General features: G+C 42.8%; 1 long non-coding RNA gene across 1 annotated transcript; it reads right to left on the bottom strand.

The window, feature by feature from the left end:
- Window positions 1-216: 216 nt before the first annotated feature.
- On the bottom strand, window positions 217-20,767 carry LOC116991223. The gene is made up of 4 exons (XR_004416714.1): window positions 20,674-20,767; window positions 7,066-7,072; window positions 4,949-4,954; window positions 217-229 (listed from the first exon to the last, which is right to left on the bottom strand). It is a non-coding gene; the product is annotated as an uncharacterized LOC116991223 (long non-coding RNA).
- Window positions 20,768-23,527: the final 2,760 nt, after the last annotated feature.

The following is a 23,527-nucleotide window of genomic DNA, read 5'->3' as shown; positions in this document are numbered from 1 at the left end:
AGGGAGGCATAAGAATCTACAGATGTTGGAATCTTAAGCAAAGCACAAAGTACTGGAAGAACTCACCGGGTCAGGTGGCAAAGTCAACGATTCCTTCTTCCCAGAGATGCTTCCTGTCCCGCTGAGTTACTCCAGCTTTTTGTGTCTAGCATTTGGGGGAGGGAATGGACAGGTGACATTTCTTTAGACTATGAGTCTAGGGCAGAACATGGTTCGGAGAGCAGCAGTCCTCTTGACCTATTACATCAATTAGGGTTCATCAATAAAGGCTCAATTAACTACATAAAAAAACAGGTGTGATTGACAGATATCTCGGGTAAATTCCTGGAATGGAGGACTGGCACTCCAATTCAACCAGTTCAAGAAATGGTTCAGTTTCATGGGAGCAAAGGTGAAACTATGACAGCAATCACCGAGGGGGAGCAGAGAGGAGGGTGAATTTCTTCAAACTTCTCCCTCCCTGCTTTGAAGGATTATCACAGTGTAGCAGTAAAATAGGGACACAGATGGTGGAACCTCAAGCGAAGTGCTGGAGGAACTCAGCAGATCAGGCAACAACAATGGAAGGAATGGACAGATGATGTTTCGGTTCAGGATCCTTCTTCAGACTGTTAGGTGGTGAGAGGTGTGGATTAAATAGAAAGGTTAATTGTGATAGATGAGAAAATCCATGGAACTAGAATGAGATTCCGGTTTGGCAGTTTCTGTTCCCAATTACTGGAATATAGCGCAAGAAGAAATCAATTTATTGGCTGTTCACCAAGAACACATTAGTATGTGGCAAGATGACAAGATCTTTCTAGTGAGTTGTTGTGATTATTCTTTGCGTGGAGCCAGCTGAGTGCTGTTGACGGTCACAGGAAGGTCCAGCAATGGGTGGAAGATATCAGCAGCAACAGCTGCAGCCCTCTTCCCAGCTGTTAACATCTGCACGTTTACTAAAGCAACAGCAGTCCAAGAAGACGATGGAACAAACCAAACACATGCAATGGAGAAAGGTCAGTTGAGATCCGTGGCCACAGAAGAGCAACACTTTGCACTTAGCACTTTGTCCACCATTTCAAACCAGCTGAACTCAAGAGTCTAGTCTCAAATTCAGCCAAACTGTCAAAGGTTACTTGTTGAGACACAAGATACTGCAGATGCTGGAATCTCGAGCAAAAAGAGGCAATACAGTATCTGTGGAAGGAATGGGCAAACACATTTTTTTAGGTCAGGACTCTTCTTAAGAAGGGTTCTGACCCAAACTTCATCTAGCTGTTCCCTCCACTGGTCTGCCTGACCCGTTGAGTTACTCCAAAGTTTCCTTCGAGCAATTAACCATCTGGATACATTGACATTAAAGTCATAGAATCATACAGTGTGGAAACTGGCTCTTTGGCTCAACCCTTCCATGCCGACCAACATGCCCATCTACACTTGTCCCACCTGCCTGTGTTTGGCCCATATCCCTCTAAACCTATCCAATCATTTTTCTCGAAGCTGATAATAAATTTATCTCTTAACCAGGTGATTTTCAAAAAGGAGTTTTCTGGTCTTAGTATGCCACTTTTAAATGTATTTTGTGATGCAGTTTGTTATTGGTGAATTTCAAAGATTCATGTTACTTTTCCGTTTGATGTTGGTACTGTAGCTTGTGTAGAGAATAGCAGGAAGATGGAAAGCACAGAGACTAACCAGCAGGCAGCCATGAAATCGTGTCAATTGACCATCCGGTAAGTAACAAAGTAGATTTCAGAACTACAGAGTCAGAATAACCGTGCTGATGTAAATGTCCATTCACAACGCTTCTAATTATTTATAAACATAGCTGATTATTTTGGTGTAGACACTTGTGGTGTCACGAGGAGAGTTTGAATATCTAAATTAGTCGACTGAGAATAACATCTGTCCGAGGGAATCGTGAGAATCTATTACGGAATATGTTATAGCGGGACACTCAAGCATTGTCAAGGTAACCAGGCAAATGCATAGGACCATACAAAATGGAAACATGTCCTTCAGCTCAATTCATCCATGCTGACCAAGATGCCTCATCCAAGGTACTCCCATTTGCCCGCGCTTGGCCCATATCTCTCTAAACCTTCCCTATCCATGTACCTGCCCAAATGTCTTTTAAATGTTATTATCATTCCTGCCTCAACCATTCCCTCAGGCAACGTGTTCTATATGCCCACCACCCTCTGTGTGAAAAGGTTGCCCCCTCTCACTTTAAACCTATGTGCTCTAGTTCTTGATTTCCCTATCCTGGGTAAAAGACTCTTTGTATTCACCCTATCATTATTCATATATTCCAATAGTTCCATATTCCAATAGTCCCTTTCCTCCCTCTATGTCTGTAACCCTTCAAGTTTAATTCCCTCAAGTCAGAATCATCGAGTCATACAGCACAAAAACAGGCCCTTTGGTCCAATTCGTTCATGTTGACCAAGATGCTCCATCTAAGCTAGTCCCTTTTGCCCGCACTTAGTCCATATCCCTCCAAACCTTTCCTATCCATGTACCTGGCCAAGAGACTTTTAAATATTGTTGTTGTACCTGCCTCAACTCCCTTCTCTGGCAGCTCATTCCATATATCCACCACCATCTGTGTGAAAAAAGTTGCTCCTCAGGTTTGTATTAAATCATTTCCCCCTCACCTTAAAACTATGTCTTCTGGTTCATGATTCAGAGTCTGGGACTCTTGCGACTCCATGCATTCATCCTATACATTCACATAATTTTATGCACCTCTATGAGATCACCCTTCAGCCTCCTGTGCTCCAAGCTCTCCCTATAAGATCATAAGTGACAGGAGTAGAATTTGACCATTCGGCCCATCAAGTCTACTCTGCCATTCAATCATGGCTGATCTATCTCTCCCTGCTTACCCCATTCTTCTGCCTTATCCCCATAACCTCTGACACCTGTACTAATCAAGAATCTATCTACCTCTGCCTTAAATATATCTACTGAGTTGGCCTCTACAACCTTCTGTGTCAAAGAATTCCACAGATTCACCAACCTCTGACTAAATAAATTCTTCCTCATCTCCTCCCTAAAAGAGCGTCCATTAATTCTGAGGCTATGACCTCTAGTCCTAGACTCTCCCACTAGTGGAAACATCCTCTCCACATCCACTCAATCCAAGCCCTTCACTATTCTGTACATTTCAAATAGGTCCCCCCTCATTTTTCTAAACTCCAGCGAGTACAGGCCCTGTGCTGACAAACGCTCTTTAAGTATAGCTAGCAAGTCCTTGCAAATCCTCGTAAATCTTCCCTGCACTCTTTCCATTTGAATGGTACCTTTCCCTCAGCAAGGTGATCAAATCTGAACACAACACTCCAAGTGCAGTCTCGCCAACATTTTGTACAGCTGTAAACTAACTAACACAATTTCAATATAGCTTTGTGAAATGGAAAACATGTTTGAATACCTTACTGAAATTCCCTAATGAAGCTACTTCTGCTCTGGATGCAAGGAGCAGTTGATGCAGGGTGCAGAAAACTATTTATGTTCACGAGCTAACATTAGTCTGAATAGAAGATCGAACATAGAAGAGTAGCGCCCAAGAATGGGCTCTTCAAGCCACAATGTTTGTGTCGACCATGATGCCTATTTGAACTGTTCAGGAAGGGGGGGGGGGGGGCAGGTGAAATCTGCAGTTTCTTGTTTTATGTAAGTTGAAGTGCAATTGGATTGCCACATTTCAGAGAGAATACTTTGAATTGTTGGATCAATTCCAACCATGGGCCTGTCCAGAATTAAAGATTGCTGTTCAGGCAGTTCACGAATATCCTCTCACAGAACATAAATAACAAATATCTGCTATCAACATACTCAATTCCCACATTGGCTCATAGGAACACAAGGACCACAAATAGCTTACAACAGTTCTGCAAGGAACTCCTGATGTGATGAGGTGCTGTTTATCGTGATTGGGGAACATTTACTGAAGCGGATATTTCAACAGTTCACTGAGACAACATCTCTCCACAGGAACCCAGTGCAGCGAAGGGTTTGGACACTGGGAGGATAGAAGGTATTTTCATGTCAACAGTGTTTTATTGTCATATGTCCCGAACAGAACAATGAAATTCTTACTTGCAGCAGCACAACTGAATATGTATACATAGTATTCTGCAAACAATATAATAAATGAAAAGAAGCTTGGCGGTGTTCTGCAATCCAGCATGTCATTTCTGGAAAGTTCCAACGATAATAATGTCCAGGAGACGCCAAGAGATAGAGAACAGTTTTGCGGACTAATAAAAAATAACACACGTGCTTGTGTCATGTGTAGGATGATATCGCTGTGATACATAATCATATGGCTTACTTATATTCTTACATAAATATTTGCTACACTCGACACATATCCAGAGGAATTCCAGGTTCGGTCTGTTAGCCTGCTTTCAGATGCCTGGATCTTATTAACTATGTTTGGGTCTTTGATGTTGCTTACTTCTTGGTCTGAAGATTGATAGAACGTAGGACGGAACAGCACACAAACAGCACGCTTGACGCTTGACCATGTAGATAAGTTAAACTGTATGTCTGCCTGCACATTAGAATTAGAATTTCCTTTATTGTCATTCAGACCTTACGGTCTGAACGAAATTTTGTGCCTGCAGTCATACATATAAGTCTATATTCCGCCATTCCCTGCCGGTTCATGTGTCTGTCTAAATGCTTCTTCACCTGGGTGACATCATGACTTAGGGCACTATCAACTGTTTTTGACTTGGTAGAGTCATAGAATCACAGAGCTCCTGGGATGCCCCGCGATGGCAAAAAGGCTCCTGGAACCCGGTGGCCAGACGAAGGAAAACCCAGCGGGCCGTGACCAGTAGGGGGTGCCGCTGAGCCCTCCGCGGCCACATGCGGCAGCAGACAAGGCTCGCCGCCATGAAGGAGGAAAGATCCAGCGGGCCACAACCTGCAGAGGGGAAGCCGAGCTGGGCACTGAAGACTAGAGAGCCGAGGATGAGGGAGCCGCTGGCGACGACGGATGCGAGGAGTAAGAGAGGGACCCGGCTATTACCTCCTGCACCTTCAAGGCCAGCTGCAGGAGGCATCCCCGGGACACAAAAGCGGTCGGGCAAGGAGAAGGAAGTCAGTTGGCGGGCCAAGCCTGTTGAGGGAGATGGAGGAGGACCAGCAGCAGCCTGAGGCCTACCTGGATCAGGAGCCACTCCCTTACATTGGGCGCATGGGCCAGACTTTGGACTTTTTTGTAAATCACGCCAAAATATGGGGACTCGTACATGTGTGTTCTTTGCAAAAAGAATTTCATTGTGCAGTGCGCACATGACATTAAAGCATTATTGAACCATTGAAATCCTAAACCTTTCTTATCCGTGTACCTGTCCAAATGTCTTTTAAATGCTGTTATAGTTTCTACCTCAACTACCTCCTCTGGCAGTACGTTCCATATACCCACTGTCCTTTCCTATTTCACTTTTCATACCAAAATGGAGAAATTCACATTAGCCACATTGTTCTCCATTAGCCAAATCCCTATCCACTCACTAACTGTATCTGTTGTAACCTCCTTAGGTTCTCTTCACATTTTACTTCCCCACCTAATGTTGTGCCATCAGCATATTTAGCAGCCACACCATTGGTGACTATCCAAGTCATTTATGTAAATTGTTAAAAGTTGAGTTTGGCTCACCACTCGTCACATCTAGTGCTCACATGTTTCCTGTTAGACAGCGTATCTCCTATTCCTCTCGTAAAAGTGTTCATAAAATTATGACAGGCACAGATAGTGTAGACAGTCTCTTTGGGTGGGAATGTCCAAGACTAGAGGGTATAATAGCTACATGGTGAGAGGGGGAAACTTTAATGGAGTTGCACTGGGCAAGTTTTGAACAAAACGTCAGCACAGTTGCCCATCAGTATAGTTGTTGCCTTCCAGCGCCAGAGACCTGGATTTGATCTAACTATGGGTGCTGTCTCTACAGAGTTTGTACGTTCTTCCTATAACTGCGTGGGTTTCTCTGGGTGTCCTGGTTTTCCAAAGACATGCAGGTTTGTAGATTCATTGGTTTCTGTAAATTGTCCCTAGTGTCTACGATAGAACTAGTGTATGGCTGATCTATGGTCGGCCGGGACTCGGTGGGCCGAAGGGCCTGTTTCCACGCTGTATCTGGGGGCCTGGAATGCATTGCCGGGGATGGTGGTGGAGGCAGGTACCATAGTGATGTTTAAGAAGCTTTCAGATAGGCACATGGATGTGCAAGGAATGGAGGGATATGGATCATGGGAGGCAAATGAGATCCATTTAACTTGGCATCATGTTTGGCACAGACATTGTGGGCCAAAGGGCCCGGTACCGTTCTATGTTCCAACTGGGTGAACTTGGGGGTCTGAAAAATAGTGTAACTAATTAATTAATCTTATTTGACTCCACTCATCTCCTGCATTTCAATTATCTTCAAATGCTGGCTGCAGATAATCACAGCGATGTTGCTGGGCATTTAGACTGTGAATGTATATTATCCAGAGCAGGCCTTTTATAAACACGGATAATGCATTTCTAGTCTAAATTAATCCTTTCTTTAATGCTGACCCAGGCTTTCTGTGATCAATTTGTCAACATTTGAAAGGGCCCGTGTTTCAGCATTCAGCCTGAGTTTGCTGCTCAGCCTACAGAAAGTCAAATTTTCAAAATCTCAGTTGACAGCTACTCAAAACTGATCAAATTCATCAGCCGCAAATGAAAAACAGTTGGAAAAGGAGGGTTTAAAAAAAAACCAGATTAGTTGGGTCAGTCAAGAAGTGAAAAATGACCAGAAAATTGATGCTTGGTTCTCCTGCCAAGGTGATTGTTTTGAGTGGCAAGATCCTATACTCCTCAGAACAAAATTATTTCCTGATGTAGAGTGATGTGGATGGTTTTAAAGTGATTAATATTTGGTGTAACTCAATACTGATTACCTTTCATTTTTAACCTGCTGTCTTAGCCGTAGCCAGTGTGTTTGCTTTACTTGGTCAATGAGCGATGTCTCTCGAAGGGCTGTAAGAAACATTCTTTGAATAAATTGCATCAGATTCCCATTACATTCAGTTGGACACAGAGTATCTTTGGATGAAGGATAACTCTTATGATCTAAGCCATTCATTCATATCAACGAGTGATGAATCAGTGTAAAGTAGTTGCAATAAGCGATCTCTGTAACAATCCTGTAACAGCAATGTGGCAAGGCAGTTGTCCAAGCAGACACCTCGTCTTAACTCGTAGCCATCCAGGGTCGTTATCTTGGATCAGCCAACAGCTAGTAGGAAATCCTCAACCCCAGACACCTCATTCACCCTCTCACCACTTAATTTAAGACTGTGGTCCTAGAGGAGAGATCATATTAACTCATGTTCAGCAGATTTATGGAAGATTATTGGATTATGTCATGACTTTGAACTAAGGCCTTGACAAACTACACATTGGAGCTCCCTCCATGGTCCCACTGATAATATTCACTGTGCTCTTATATTAACTAATAATTTAGGTGTGGAGAAGGTTTTTTATGTCAAGGCTGTAAGATGTTTTGGCTGAGAGAAAAAGTAAATTAAAATTAAATAAAATTTCTTTATTTATATAGCACATTTTTAGTCAACTTGCATTGACCCCAAAGTGCTTCACATAATTACATCCACACACACAGGCAAAGGTGGGTGAAGTGTCTTGCCCAAGGACACACACAGGCAAAGGTGGGTGAAGTGTCTTGCCCAAGGACACAACGACAGTATGCACTCCAAGCGGGATTCGAACCAGCTACCTTCCGGTTGCCAGCCGAACACTTAGCCCATTGTGCCATCTGTCGTCCCACGCAATGCTACTGCTGACTTGCTTCTCACACTTAGACCAATGACATAAATGAACGAAGAAAGGTTAACACTCTTAACTCTTAACTCTTGACATGTATTCATACCCATGGAAACAGGCCCTTTAGTCCCACTCATCCATGCCGACCAGAATGCCCCATCCAAGCTTTGTCTGTTTTTGGTCCCCATATCCCTCTAGAGGTATCCATCTTTCTTATCTATGTACCTGTCCGAATGTCTTAAATGTTGTTATTACACCTCCCTCAACTACCTCCGCTGGCAGCTCGTTCCATATACCCACCACCCTCTGAATGCAAAAGCTGCCCCTCAGGTCCCCCTCTCAATCTTCCCCTCTCGCCTTAAATTGTCACCCACAAGTTGTGCTGTCATCCAGCTGGAGGATCTCAGCTCGTTGATTGCTCCATCACATTCCTGCACTTTCTGCACAATGCTGAGAGCTCTCTAGGACTGCATTTAGAGGGAGGTTAATTGGGTAAAGTTTATTGGGTTGCAGTGAAGCAACTTTAAATAATGTTCCGTGAAATGACAGAGATTCACTGTTGATCAGAGAACGCTGAAATCTTATTTGGCACTGTCTTGCTTGGATTTGAATCTCCTTTTAAGGCTGTTGTCCATAAAAAGTCATGCCTTGGGAATGAAAAATGTTACATTTTCGTTGTGTTCTAATGATTGGATGCAGAGGCCTGTGCGAAAGACCACATCAGCAAACCTGCTGCAGACTTCAGTAATCTTGTTGTTGCCTCAGTTTGCAGGAGAATCCGAAGCTTGTGTTGAATTCATAAACCTTGCTGAAAGTTCTACTTGTAAAAAATATGCGTGTTTTAATGTGGGGACGTGAACATAATACGCTCTGACTGGGTCCAGTGGATCAATAAACATTTCCGTTTGCACTTCCTGAGGGTGTAGTGAAGCCAAGTTGAATTCAGCAAATTGATTTCCTGAATTGAAAGATCCTTTTAAAAACTTATTCCAGAAATTCTGTCAATTCCATCACGCAGACCAGACTACCCACCATCGACTCCATCCACACCACGCTGCCTCGGAAAAACAGCCAACATAATCAAAGACTTGTCACACCCCGGTCATTCCTTCTTCTCTCTGCTCCTTGTTGGGCAGCGGTACAGAAGCTTGAAAATGTACACCACCAGACTTAGGAACAGCTTCTTCCCTTCAGTTGTCAGGCATCTGAATGCTCCTTTCATAAGCCAGGGTACTGTCCAATTCACCTCTACCCCATTGCAGACATTGGACATGTCTCTGGCACTGTTGCACTACAATGCTGAGAACTATATTCTGCACTCCATACCTTCCCCTTTGCTCTATCTATTGTATTTGAGTTTGGATTAATTGTATTAAAAGGAGGAGGACTGACTGAACTTTGTTGCCTTCCACCACAGTGAAGAATGCTGTGGTGGATGTTTATGTTAATTTCTATTGTGTATTGTGTGTTCTTTTTTCAACTGTATCACTGCTGGCAAATTCATTTCACTGTACCTTAGTTGGTGCATGTGACAAATAAATTGGACTTTGACTTTCACTTATGTATAGTATTATCTGATCCAATTGGATAGCATGCAAAATGATGATTTTCACTGTACCTCAGGACTCATGACAGTAACAAATCTAAACAAAACCTAGGCTGGGGAGGTTAAATGTGTATCGCACTACCTGACAGTTCAGGTGAGAAGAGACTAGTTTTGTATCCGCCCCCAAATTCTGGATATACGCTATTTAGAAGAAAATATAAAAGGATTGGTAGCTCCCCGATGTTTCATCCACTGGCAGTCCAGCACCTGGAGGGAGATACAAGGAACTGCAGAAGCTGGAATCTTGAGCAAAACACAAGGTGCTGGAGGAACTGAGCGGGTCAGGCAGCACCTGTGGAGGGAATGGACAGACAATGTTGCAGGTTGGCACCCTTCTGCAAACTGATGGAGTAGAGGGGAGAGAGCTGGAAAAGAGAGGTAGGGTCAGGCCAAACCTTGGTTAGAGACATTGACTCTAACCTCGTCTGTGGAGCCAGCAGTCCGGCAACTCCTTCTGATTTCTCTATCCATTGGCTTCATGACTTGATGATTCCACCATCCGTTCCCTGAAAGACTGTTTTCCAACAGAAATCCACCAACCTGGTCAGTTCCCCCCAGCCTGAAAGACGGATTTAACAAATGGCCACATTCATTACAGTAATAAAGAGAGCAAGTCAACTGGCAAAAAAACAAAGTTCTGGATCATCTCAATGGGTCGGGCAGCTTCTTTGGAGGGAATGGAAAGACGATGTGTTGGATCGAGACCCTCTGAAGAAGGGTCCTGATCCGTAACATCGTCTGTCCATTTTCCTTCACAGATGCTGCCTGAGTTACTCCACAGTGTTTTGCTTAAGATTCCAGCATCTTCGGTTCCTTGTGCCTCCAGGTCAACTAGGCAACTGGTTTCTTTGCCTTATTTTGTTTTACTCATTTGTTATTTGCAGGAGGAAAGCAGATGTTTGCACTATTTTTTTTCTGATGGAGGTGCTGAGATCTCAGATGAAGCCCTTGAAGTTTTTTCCAGTCAGTTTTAGTATTATTTTTTGAGATACTGCATGAAAACAGGAACACCAAGTCCACGCTGACAATCGATCACACGTTCACACGAGTGCTATGTTATCCCACTTTCTCATCCACTAAGGTAATTTATGGTTGAATGGTGGTTTGTAGAGGTTGAAGTTGGAAGCAAGTGGTTGAATGACACAGGGTTGAAAGGAAATAGGCATGTCCAGAAATATAACGGTCCTACTGTTGGTTTACTTTTGTCACGTGTACCAAAGTATAGTGAAAAGCTTTGTTTGCATGCTATCCAGTGTGAAGAGAAAAATATCAGTGTACAGAATATAGTTTTAGAGAGTTACAGTTACAGAGAAAAAGTCGCAGACCCGTAATGAGGTAGGTTGGAAGATTGGTACACCCTAGCTTCTGGGAGGACCGTACAGTAGTCTGATAACAGAGGGGAAGAAGTTGTTCCTCAATCAGGTGGTATGTGCTTTCAAGCTTTTGTACCTACTGCTCAAATGGAGCAGGGAGAAGAGGGAATGACCAGGGTACTTGAGGGAATGACCAGGGTACTTGCGCACTGTAAAATGTTAATGGAATCAATAGTGAGAAGTCTGATCTGTGTTATGGTCTGGGCTCCATCCATAACTCTCTGCAATTTCTTGCGGTCTTGGGCAGAGTTGTTGCCAAACCAATGCATCTCAATAGGAAGCTTACTACGTTACATCTGTAGAAGATGGTAAGAGTTGTTGGAGACATGCCGGACATCCGCAGTCTTCTGAGGAAGAAGAGGCATTGGTGAGCTTTCTTGGCCGTAGCTCCAATGTCATTAGTCCAACCTATATTCCCCAACAATAATAATTGGATAGTCAATACCTTAAGAGACAAACTATTTAATCATCAGCCAAGAAACCACGAGGCTCTTGTGGAAACCTGCTTCTGTTAGATTTCTGCTGATGTTGCAGGAACTACCTGCAGTGTGAGCCGTGATCTCATTCAGTGCCCAACCAACGTCAGGAGAGCACCATCATGATAAAATGAATCATGTACAGTAAAGATGAGCCTGATTCCTAATGTGCGCGATTTTACCTGTAAGGGATCTAATCCAGGTGATCTAATCTAATGCATGATGAAATGTACAAGCAGGTCCAATTTATTTTTATCTCTTCTGGCCTGTTCATCCTGTGTGTGATAAAAGGGAACTGCAGATGCTGGTTTATACCAAAGATAGGCACAAAGTACTGGAGCAACTCAGCGGGTCAGGAAGCATCTCTGTAGAAAATGAATTTGGTGACGTTTCGGGTCAAATCTGAAGTACGATCCCGACCCGAAGAGTCACCTATCCATTTTCTCCAGAGACGCTGCCTGACCCACTGGGTTATTCGAGCACCTTGTGTCTATTTCTGTTCACACTGAAGCTGCCTACTTCATCTCTGCGGTCATATTGGTTAAACGGAAGAGAATATTGAAAGGAGACACGGAATGCTGGAATCTTGAGCAAAACACAAAGTGCTGGAGTAACTCAGTGGATTAGGCAGCATCTGTGGAGGGAATGGATGGATTGGAAAATGTATATAGTTTGCAGAACTACATTGTCCCAAACTGGGAGATAACGATTTGGATAGGAATCACTTGGTACTGTAACCATGTAATGTGAGAATTGAATGAGGATAACTGTGGGCAATGCTCACATTTAGACCATGAAGAAGTCTGATGAAGGGTCTTGACCCAAAACATTGACTGTCCATTCCCTCTACAGATTCTGCCTGGCCCACTGAGTTCCTCCAGCACTTTGTGATTTGAACGAGAATCTTGAAAGCATGGCTTACATGTAAAAGATCACCCAGGAGATGCAGGATTGATCTCAGTCTGAAATCTGTTCTGAATTTCCTACTCTTCTGAATAAACTAGACTGTTAATAGTAACAAGTTTGAAAACCTCATGTCACAAGAGCAGAGTTAATGCCCCTGCCCCACTTATGAAACCTGAACGGAAACCTCTGGAGACTTTGCGCGCCACCCAAGGTTTCCGTGCGGTTCCCGGAGGTTGCAGGCGGTTGCCGGAGGTTGCAGGTAGTGGAAGCAGGTAGGGAGACTGACAAAAACCTCCGGGAACCGCACGGAAACCTTGGGTGGGGCGCAAAGTCTACAGAGGTTTCCGTTCAGGTTTCCTAAGTGGGACAGGGGCATAAGGCCATTCGGGCCATCGAGTCTACACCACCATTCAATCATGACTGATCCACAGTATCTTTCCCTCTCAACCCCATTCTCCTGCCTTCTCCCCGTTACCTTTGAAGGCTGATTAAACCTGCAGTTTATTTATTGAGCTTCAGCTAAATTGACAGTGCTTGATTAGGTGTGGCCAGTAATAATAAATAAAAAAAACTTGAACTTTCCTTATCAATTAATTCCATTATATCTTAAAAAGAAAGTAGATTTGCCAAGAGGTTTCTACTTTTTCTAAACATTGCGATGATCAAACTGTCTTATTTCTGGACTGATCTGCAGTTGGAAATTTTAACTTGAATTAATTGAATAATCTGGAATGAAAAATAAATGGACTAGTCATGCCAAACTGTTATACAAGTTATTCTTCTTCAAAAATGTTCTTTAGCAAAGGACATCTGCCAACCTCACTGCTCTGGACCATTCTGTAACTGCAGACTCCGGTCAATCTTGATCTTTATCCTCTCGGAAATATTCTCAGCAATCATTCAATTCTGCATACAGTTCTGGTCGACCCATTACAGGAAAGGTTGGACGAATGTGGATTTATTTTCTCAGGATTGCTGGAGATTGAGGGGAAACCTGATAGAAGTATGTAAAATCCTAAGAGGCATAGATAGGATAGGCATTCCGAACCATTTGATTAGGATGGAAATATCAAATATTAGAGGGTGTAGTTTTCAGGTGAAAGATGCAAAGTTTAAAGGAGATGCGCGCGGATGCCAGGAAAGCACTGCTGGGGGTCATGGTGGAGGCAAATATGACAGTGGTGTTCAAGAGGTTTTTAGATAGGCACATGGATATGCAGGGAATGGAAGGATATGGATTAAATCTTCTCGACACACTTTTCAGCTAAACCACATCTTTCTTATACCAAAGCTGAAAACAATACTCCAAGGTACACAAAAATGCTGGAGAAATTCAGCGGGTGCAGCAGCATCTATGGAGCGAAGGAGCCGAAACGTTGCCTATTTCCTTCGCTCCATAGATGCTGCTGCACCCGCTGAGTTTCTCCAGCATTTTTGTGTACCTTCGATTCTCCAGCATCTGCAGTTCCTTCTTTAAAACAATACTCCAAACTTGGCCTCACCAATATCTTGTACAACGGTAACATAACCTCCAAACTTCTCTGCCCAATACTCTGATTGATGAAGGCCAATGTGCAGAAAGCCTTCTTGACCACCCTATCTACCTGTGACGCCACTTTCAAGAAACTATGTACCTGCACTCCGAGATTCCTGTGCTCTACAACACTGCCATTCTCTATTTTCCTCCCACATCCCAGAGACGTGCGGGTATATAGGTTAATTGGCCTCTGTAAACATTGGCTCTAGTGTGTAGGGAGTGGATGAGATAGTGGGATAATCCAGAACTAGTGTGATCGATGGTTGGCTTGCTCGGTGGGCCGAAGGGACATTTTCCATGCTGTATCTCCAAACTAAAACAAACTAAGCTAAATAGTGGGTCTACTTAGTGACCCATGATTACAGTAAATTTCTGCATTTAAATTAAATTACGATTTAAGCATTTCCTTATGTGTGCTTTGCTTAAGTAGCATTTGCTGTGCCAGACTGCAACTTAATTCATTCCCCTCAATCTGCAAATGTTCAAACGTGAACATGCTTTATTGCTAATGGTTTGATATTTCATGAAATATAAGAATCCCAAACTTTGTTACCAAATAAACATTTCATACATTCTTTTGGGGGCAAAAAAAGGAATTTTATTCTAGTTTCCGTGAGTGAATGCATGAAATGCATGGAATCCCACGAAAATACAAACCCCACGTATCTTGGAGCAGTGTGTTCAGTTAAAACGTGGCAGGAAAGAGCTACTCAGTTCTACATTCTTTTTCGGAGTAACTGCAATTAAGCCATTATTCACAATAATAAAAATCAAATGTGTTACTTCCCGAAATTAACTCTTATTGCTTGGGTTAGACACAAGGCAACTGCATCATATATATACTGCTGGAATTATATGGGGTGGAATGTTATTATCAGATACCTCATATGATGCAGGCAGATAAGGTCAAAAAAGCATGTAACATTCCCCAAAAAATGGAATAAAAGGGTTGTGAAATGCCATAGTTTACAGTATGTGAGAGAGATAAAAGGTTAGTGGTCTCATCCTGATCCACATGGTAGCTGTGGACTGTCCAGGTTTTTGCCTATTGCTCTCTAATTCCTTCTGAACCCTGAGATGAGTTTACTGAGTTGTAATCACTCCCAGCTTTGACTAAATTGTGTGTAACGCTTTATAAATTTGCAATCCATACCTTGTTTACCAGTTGGAATTGGAGCATTCAGTTTTATTTGACACTGATTTTTTAAACACAGCACTGTGAGCCAGCCCTAGTGACATTAGTTTATTTATTTGTTCAAAGGGTTTGTGTCTTGCTGGCAAAGAGCAACAGTGTTCACCAATTTCCAGTTACTCTTGAACTGAGGTGGGTCATTTCAGAGGAAGGTTCGGAGCCAATTCTGAGGGTATTTTTAAGGCACGAAATAGACCGATTCTTGATTAGTAAGAGTGTCGAGGGTGATGGGGAGAAGGCAGGAGAACGGAGTTGAGTGGGAAAGGTAGATCAATGATTGAATGGCAGAGTAACATCTCTCACCCATTCTATCCAGGCCTTTTATTATTTGGTAGGTTTCAACAAGATCGCCCCCTCATCCTTTTAAACTGTCCATTGACTGAAGGTCTAGTGCACTGTAGCACTGGGATCATAAATAGGAAAACCATTAAAAATAAATTGTTAATCTCATTAATAAATACATTACAATGATCGATGGAGGTAAAATAGAGATGATGAACATCGCTGATATATATTCATCGGCAATTTACTATGCATCATATTTGGCACAGATTTTGTGGGCTGGAGGGCATGTTCCTGTGATGTACTGTTCTGTCTGAAGAAGGGTCTCGACCCGAAACGTCACCCATTCCTCTCTCCAGAGATGCTGCCTGTCCCGCTGAGTTACTCCAGCATTTTGTGTCTATCTTTGATTTAAACCAGCATCTGCAGTTCCTTCCCACATATTTGGCACTGTTCTGTGTACTGTTCAAGTATATCTTAGTGCATGCAACTGAGAATATCTTACTAATTTTGATACGTGCCAGATTGCCTTTCTTCCTTAGCCAATGGTCATCTTTCTCACATAGTGAGGAAGTCACTTGCTGCTTTTTCACTGTTAAGGACCAGGCATCATCCTTGCCCAGATAGACACAAAATGCTGGAGTAACTCAGTGGGACAGGCATCATCCTTGCCTCTATCACCTTCCTCCCTTCTCAGAGTCTGGAGCAAAATTGAATTAAAATGTTTCTTAGCCTAAGTGCCAAAGATCTCGTTTCACATGATGTAAAAAACTTGATGTAAATATCAAAACCATTGAATGCAAGGAGTGTGGATTAGAGACAAATGTGGAAGATTTTCAGGACAGAATAAACAGTAGTGACCTGTTGGGAATGATGTTGGCCAGGAATAGGGAAGGTTGGGATAAACAGATGTATTTTTGAAATAAAATAATAGATGTTAGTAGATTGATAAATACATGGAGCGTGACTGCAGATTGGTGGGAGCAACCTTGATAATCCTACTATTTGCCCAATCTTCAGAGTAATTTCCAGTGCTATTGAATGTGATAATTTCTCCTTTTAGATGTAACAAATATAATGTGGGCAAAACACAAACTGCTCAAGGAACCTCAGCGGGTCAGGCAACAAATGTGGAGGGAATGGACAAGCGATGTTTTGGGTCGAGAGTCTTCTTCAGATTGATGAGCTTGCTAGTCTTTAGCGGACCCCTACCTCTCTCTACTCATTTCCTCCCCTCCCCTCTACTCCAACCTATCTCCCACTCTTCCAGTCACCCTCTTCCAGTTCCCCTCCTATGTACATTCATCTCCTATCCTTGAGTCCCTTTTAAGCCCCCAAAATTCCCCCTCCCCAGTGCCTTCCAGCTCCGACTAGACATTTCACTTTTCCTCATCTTTCCTTACCAGATACCATTTATGTTTCCTTTTTATCAAGCCTTTGTCACTTACTCCACCCATCCTCCAATCAGACCCCCCCCCCCCCTCACATATCCACCTACCACTTGCCAGGCTTTGTCCCACCCCAACCTTTTTCCAGCTTTCTCTCCCCTACTGCTATTAGTCTGAAGAAGTGTCCCCACCCAAAACTTTGTCTGTCCATTCCCTCCACAGATGCTGCCTGACCTTCTGAATTACTCCAGCATGCTGCATTTTGCTGAAGAATCCACTCTCTGCAATTCCTATCCTTGTGTCTTCATTTAAAGCGGACTGTGGTCAGACCTGGTCTAAAATTCAGCAGCTGTCCAGCCGCGCGATGGAACATATTTCACGCTAGGTTCTTTGCCCGAGCTACATTATTAATGCTGGCCTTTTGTAATATAAAAGCAACATTTTAGCACATTTAAAAATGTATTTAGGATAGGAATAAAATAAATCACTTTCTCTTTCAGAATGTGATTAGAGATGGTATGAGCTGACTTTCAGATCTCTTTCTGTCCTCCTCCCCAATTCTGGCCCCTTCACTTGCACATCCCTGATTCTCATTACTTAATGATTGCTCTTCAGAAATTGCTGGGCTCTGAAGCTCTCGAATTCTTTCCCAAACCCACTGCCCCTCTAACCCTCTCTACTTTTTTAAAGAAGTACTTTAGAATTCACTTTGATTAAGATTTTGGCCAGTTTTCCTGATGCATCTCATTGTAAGATGTTACATAGTTGCTGCAATGAAACATCTTTGGAGATTGTGCCCTGGAGAGGAAGAGACTACAAAATGTAGTAAACACTGCCCAGTCCATCATCGGCTCTGACCTTCCTTCCATCGAGGGGATTTATCAAAGTTGCTGCCTCTAAAAGGCTGGCAGTATCATCAAAGACCCACAACATCCTGGCCACACACTCATCTCCCTGCTACCTTCAGGTAGAAGGTACAGGAGCCTGAAGACTGCAATGACCAGGTTCAGGAATAGCTACTTCCCCACAGCCATCAGACTATTAAACCTGGCTCGGACAAAACTCTGAACATTAATAACCGATTATCTGTCATTTTGCACTTTATTAGTTTATTTATTCATGTGTTTTGTAGTCAATGCCTATTATATTCTGTGTGCTGAAGCAAAGCAAGAGTTTCATTGTCCTATCAGGGACACATGACAATAAACTTGCACTTGAACTTCTTTGGACATTTTTACTAAATTAAAAGTGCTGAATTAACATAAATTGGTGTTTCTTTTAACTCGGAGCTTTGCAAGGTTTCCTTGGGTCCGAATCACAAATGAGAACTTCCATTAGTTAGCATAGATTGTACACAATGTCCATTGGCTGCCAGTTACATTGGGAAAACATACAGAAGCCTCAAGAACTAAGGAATTGCAGATGCTGAAATCTTGAGTAAAACAAAATGTGCCAGAAGAACTCAACAGGCCAGGCAACATCTGTGGACGGAACGGACAGATGATGTTTCGGTCGGGACCTTTCTTCCTCGTAATAATGTGCCATATTCTGGTGGTGTAACACAACAATTATATATTGTCTCACTCTCTTATAATTCTGTCTTAAATCTTGCATTTGATGAGTTTAGTTAGGAGATACACTGTGGAAACAGGCCCTTCGGCCCACCGAGTCAACGATGACCTTCGACCACCTGAACACTAGTTCTATCCTACGCTCTAGGGACAATTTATAGAAGCCAATTAATCTACAAACCTGCATGTCCTTGGAATGTGGAAGGAATCCAAAGCACCCGGAGAAAAGGCACGTGATCACAGGAAGAACGTACAAACTCCATACAGACTGCTCCCGTAGTCAGAATCGAACCTGGGTCTCTGGCGCTGGAAGGCAGCAACTCTACCACTGTGCCATTGATATTAATTGTCAATGAAATAAAACAACACAAAATTCAATAAATATATCCTGAAGACAATGAAGATCATTCATTGGATCCATCTAATTGGAGTCATGGAGACATACTGTGAAAACAAGCCCCTTGGCCCAACTTACACATGTCTAAGCTAATCCAATTTGTCTGTATTTGGCCCATATTCCTCATCCCTTTCCAATCCATGTATTTGCCTAAATGTATTTTAAATGTTGACATCGCACTTACTGTAACTACTTCCTCTAGCAGCTCATTCCATATACCCACCACCCTCTGTGTGTAAATGCTGCCCTTCAGGTTCCTAGCAAATATATATTTCTCCCTGTCACCTTAAACTTAGTTTAGTTTATTGTCATTGGTACCGAGATACTGTGAAAAGCTTTCGTTGTGTGCTAACTGGTCAGTGGAAAGACAACATATGATTACAGTATAGCCATATGCTCTTACAAACCTATGCCTTTTAGTTCTTGATTTCTGTAAATTGTGTATTTTATCAGTCATCTGTTCCTGTTTTGGGATTTTCTTTCCGTGCCAAGCCCCTGTCTTTTATCCCAGGTGGATATTAAAAATATCACAATGAGATTTTGACAAGGAGATTAGCCTCTGAGGCCTTGGCTGATACTTATTCCTTAATCAGCATAAAGAGTCACGGAATCATTAGGTTATGCAGCACAGAAACAGGCCTTTCAGACCAATTGGACCATGCCTATCTAATCTATTCCCATTTGTCCTCATTTGGCCCATTTCCCTCAAAATCATTTCTATCCAAATGTTTTTTAATTATTTTATTTGTGCATGCCTCTACCACCTACCTCAGGCAATAATATTCTTATGAGTCTTTTCTGCACCCTTTCCAACTGAATCACACCCTTCCTAGTTCAAGTTCAAGTGAGTTTATTGTCATGTGTCCCTGATAGGACAATGAAATTCTTGCTTTGCTTAGCACACCGAACATAGTAGGCATTTACTACAAAACAGATCAGTGTGTCCATATACCACAATATAAATATATACACACATAAACAAATAAACTGATAAAGTGCAAATAGCAGATAAAACTCTGATTATTGGTGGCCCATTATCTGCTATTTGCACTTTTGCATAGGTGGCGATCAGAACTTGCAAGTGTGGTCTCACCAATGTCTTGTGCAGTTGTAACATGACGTCTCAACTGATGGCACAGTGGCACAGCTGATAGAGTGGCTGCCTCGGAACGGCAAAGATCCGGGTTCGATCCTGACTTTGGGTGCTCTTTGCATGGGGTTTGAACATTCTCCCTGTGACTACATGGGTTTCCACCGGGTGCTCCAGTTTCCTCCCGCATATTTCCTCACACTAACTTTTAAACATAAATAACCAGTATAAAGATCTCAGAAAAAAAGGTCCTTCACACACTGTGACATAGAAACATAGAAACATAGAAATTAGGTGCAGGAGTAGGCCATTCGGCCCTTCGAGCCTGCACCGCCATTCAATATGATCATGGCTGATCATCGAACTCAGTATCCCGTACCTGCCTTCTCTCCATACCCTCTGATCCCCTTAGCCACAAGGGCCACATCTAACTCCCTCTTAAATATAGCCAATGAACTGGCCTCGACTACCCTCTGTGGCAGAGAGTTCCAGAGATTCACCACTCTCTGTGTGAAAAAATTTCTTCTCATCTCGGTTTTAAAGGATTTCCCCCTTATCCTTAAGCTGTGACCCCTTGTCCTGGACTTCCCCAACATCGGGAGCAATCTTCCTGCATCTAGCCTGTCCAACCCCTTAAGAATTTTGTACGTTTCTATAAGATCCCCTCTCAATCTCCTAAATTCTAGAGAGTATAAACCAAGTCTATCCAGTCTTTCTTCATAAGACAGTCCTGACATCCCAGGAATCAGTCTGGTGAACCTTCTCTGAACTCCCTCTATGGCAATAATGTCCTTCCTCAGATTTGGAGACCAAAACTGTACGCAATACTCCAGATGTGGTCTCACCAAGACCCTGTACAACTGCAGTAGAACCTCCCTGCTCCTATACTCAAATCCTTTTGCTATGAAAGCTAACATACCATTCGCTTTCTTCACTGCCTGCTGCACCTGCATGCCTACTTTCAATGACTGGTGTACCATGACACCCAGGTCTCGCTGCATCTCCCCTTTTCCTAATCGGCCACCATTTAGATAATAATGGCTACTGACTTGAAATGTCACCTATCCATATCCTCCAGAGATGCTGACTGACCTGCTGAGTTACTCCACCACTGTGTGTTCAATGCACGATCCCAGCAATTCCTTATGTCTAAACTCATTTGATGTGCTGCTGAATTCCAAATAACAAAGAAGAATGGTCTGTTGGGAGGTCAGTGGTCTATGAGCACTGATGACAGTCCAGATCATGAGAATGGTGTGCAGGATCACGCACTACATTCTGATCAGTGACCTTAACCATCTCTCAGTTTGGCAACACTTTGGTTTTTATATTCTCATCCTATTTGCAAATCTTTCTCTTTCTCCAGTTCTTCAGAGTTAGCAGACAAAACGTGTAGGAAGGTAACTACAGATGCTGGTTTCTACCAAAGATAGACACAAAATGCTGACGTCACTCAGCAGGTCAGGCAGAATCTGTGGAAAAAAGCAATAGGCGATGTTTCGACCTTTCTAACGAGGGTTCTTGTCCCGAAACATCACCCAAAACATCTTTATATAAAATTGCTGTCTGACCTGCTGAGTTACTCCAGCATTTTGTGCCTACCTTCAGAGTTAACTATTCTTTTCCAATTCTCTTTAGCTTCCCTGATTTTAATTGCTTTTACATTGGCGACTGTACCTTCAGTTGGCACGGTTCTATGCTCTGGAATTCCTTCCCTGGCTCTCCCCCCTTCTCTAAGATGCTCTTTAAAACATGCACTTTGACCAAAAAAAACACAAGCACCATTCACTGCAATGGGATGATTTGTGATGATTGGCTACATTCCAAATGGTTCCCAAAAAGATTGAGCATTGAAGTCGGTGCAAGAATAATTGTAAACTTGGCAGCAGGAAGAAAGAGCGCACTCCATGACTCGGAACAAATTATTGGTGAAACAGCAAAGACTTTGTGTCATCGTTTGATAACCATGTTTGATCTCTCCCACAGCTGGAGTCTGTGATGGGGAATGCGGCCAGGTGGCCGGTTTGGGACTGAGGTTCGGAGTAGAATCTGCTAACTGCGGAGAATGGAAGGTTTACCAAGGCTTAGGGAGATCACGAGATGTATCGCAAGTGACCAACTGTGGGAAAAAGTTAACCCCTTTTCTAAAACAAGCAGCCTTTTGCAATTCATTCATGGCTACTGATTATATCAACGGCCAGTCGAATTGCCACCTATTGAAACGTTATGTTTGTCTTTTGAGTTGCTGTTTGGAAATTCATGGCTCTCAAATTGGAGAAACTAGCAGCCACTGGAAAGATTTAGACACAAAATGCTGGAGTAACTCAGCGGGTCAGGCAGCATCTCTGGAGACAAGGAATAGGTGATGTTTCAGGTCAGGACCCTTCAACAGACTGATGCCTGATGAAGGGTCTCAACCCGAAATGTCACCTGGTCCTTTTCTCCAGAGATGCTGCCTGGCACGCTGAGTAACTCCAGCATTTTGTATCTATCTTTGGTGTAAACCAGCATCTACAATCTTACACAATCTGTTCCATTTGTTCTGGATTTATAAGATTGATTCCAATGCCAAGTGTTATGCCAGATTTTAATTTCAGCTGAAGTTTTCAAAAAAATGTCAAATCTCCCACCATTTAGAAATGCTTCTTTTTTCCCTTTTCTGTCAAAAAGAACAATTTCACCATTCTTTTTTTTACAATATATTTAATTTGCCAGATATTTGTCAACCCACTTTATCAACCTCGATCTTGTATGAACTAACCTTCCTGCCTAAGTTTGAGTCCTCAGGAAAGTTAGCGATCTGGTCCCCTTCACATTGTCAATTTTCAAATGAGAAAAAATTCAAAGCTGGAACAGGCATATTATGTTTGGCTAAATGAATAATAAAAAAAATTCCCAGAGCAGAGCAATTTTCATGTACTAATCATTGTGTTTTGTTATTGTCAGGATTTGATGGGAAGTTGAGGATAATGAGACTGTTTCATAGCCAGAAGAAAGAATTAGAGATTAGTCCAGTGCTTTGACAGATTCTGAGAAACTAATTTTTGTGCAGGATCCTGCATTAAAGAGTTGTCTGCAAGTGCAAACAGGCCCTGACAGAAGGCATGTACCGGTTTAGTTTAGAGATATAGCACAGAAACAGGCCCTTAGAGCCAACGAGTCCCCACCGACCAGCGATCCCATTTAACACATTAACACTATCCTACACACACTATGGACAAATGTTATATTTACACCAATTTTACATTTATATCAATTAACCTACAAACCTGTTCGCCTTTGGAGTATGGGACAAAACCGAAGATCATGGTAGGCTGCTCTGGAAGGTTAGATTGCATGGGATCAAAGGAGAGATAGCTGAATGGATTTAAACAATTGCTTCATGGAAGGAAGCAGAGGGTGATGGCGGAAGGTTGCTTCTTGGACTGGAGGCCTGTGACTAGTGGTGTGCCTCAGGGTTCAGTGCTGGGCCCATTATAGTTTGTCAACTATATCAATGATTTGGATGAGAACATCAATTGTGTCGCTGCATGGCAAATTCATTTCACTCTGCTTTAGTTGGTGCATGTGACGAATAAATTTAACTTTGACTACACGGCACGATTAACAAGTTCGCAGCTGATACAAAGTGGGTGGTTTTGCAGATAGATGGTTGTGAAAAATTGTGGCAGGATTTTGATCGATTGGCCAGGTGGGTTGAGGAATGGTTGATGGGATTTAGTGCAGACAAAAGTGAAGTGCTGCATTTTGGGAAGTCTAATAAGGGCGGGAACTACACAGTGAATGGTGTGTCGGGCCTCTTCCGTCGCCTTCAACCGGATCGGTCCGCGAACTGCCATCCTTCTCCTCGCCCGGCCATCTTTGTGTCCCGGGGGTGGGCGGGGTGGGGCCTCCTGCAG

This window comes from Amblyraja radiata, chromosome 33 (genome assembly GCF_010909765.2).
Source record: "Amblyraja radiata isolate CabotCenter1 chromosome 33, sAmbRad1.1.pri, whole genome shotgun sequence".
Taxonomy (NCBI): Eukaryota; Metazoa; Chordata; class Chondrichthyes; order Rajiformes; family Rajidae; genus Amblyraja; species Amblyraja radiata.
The sequence above is the reverse complement of the archived record's forward strand: the minus strand, read 5'-3'. Positions and strand labels throughout refer to the sequence as shown.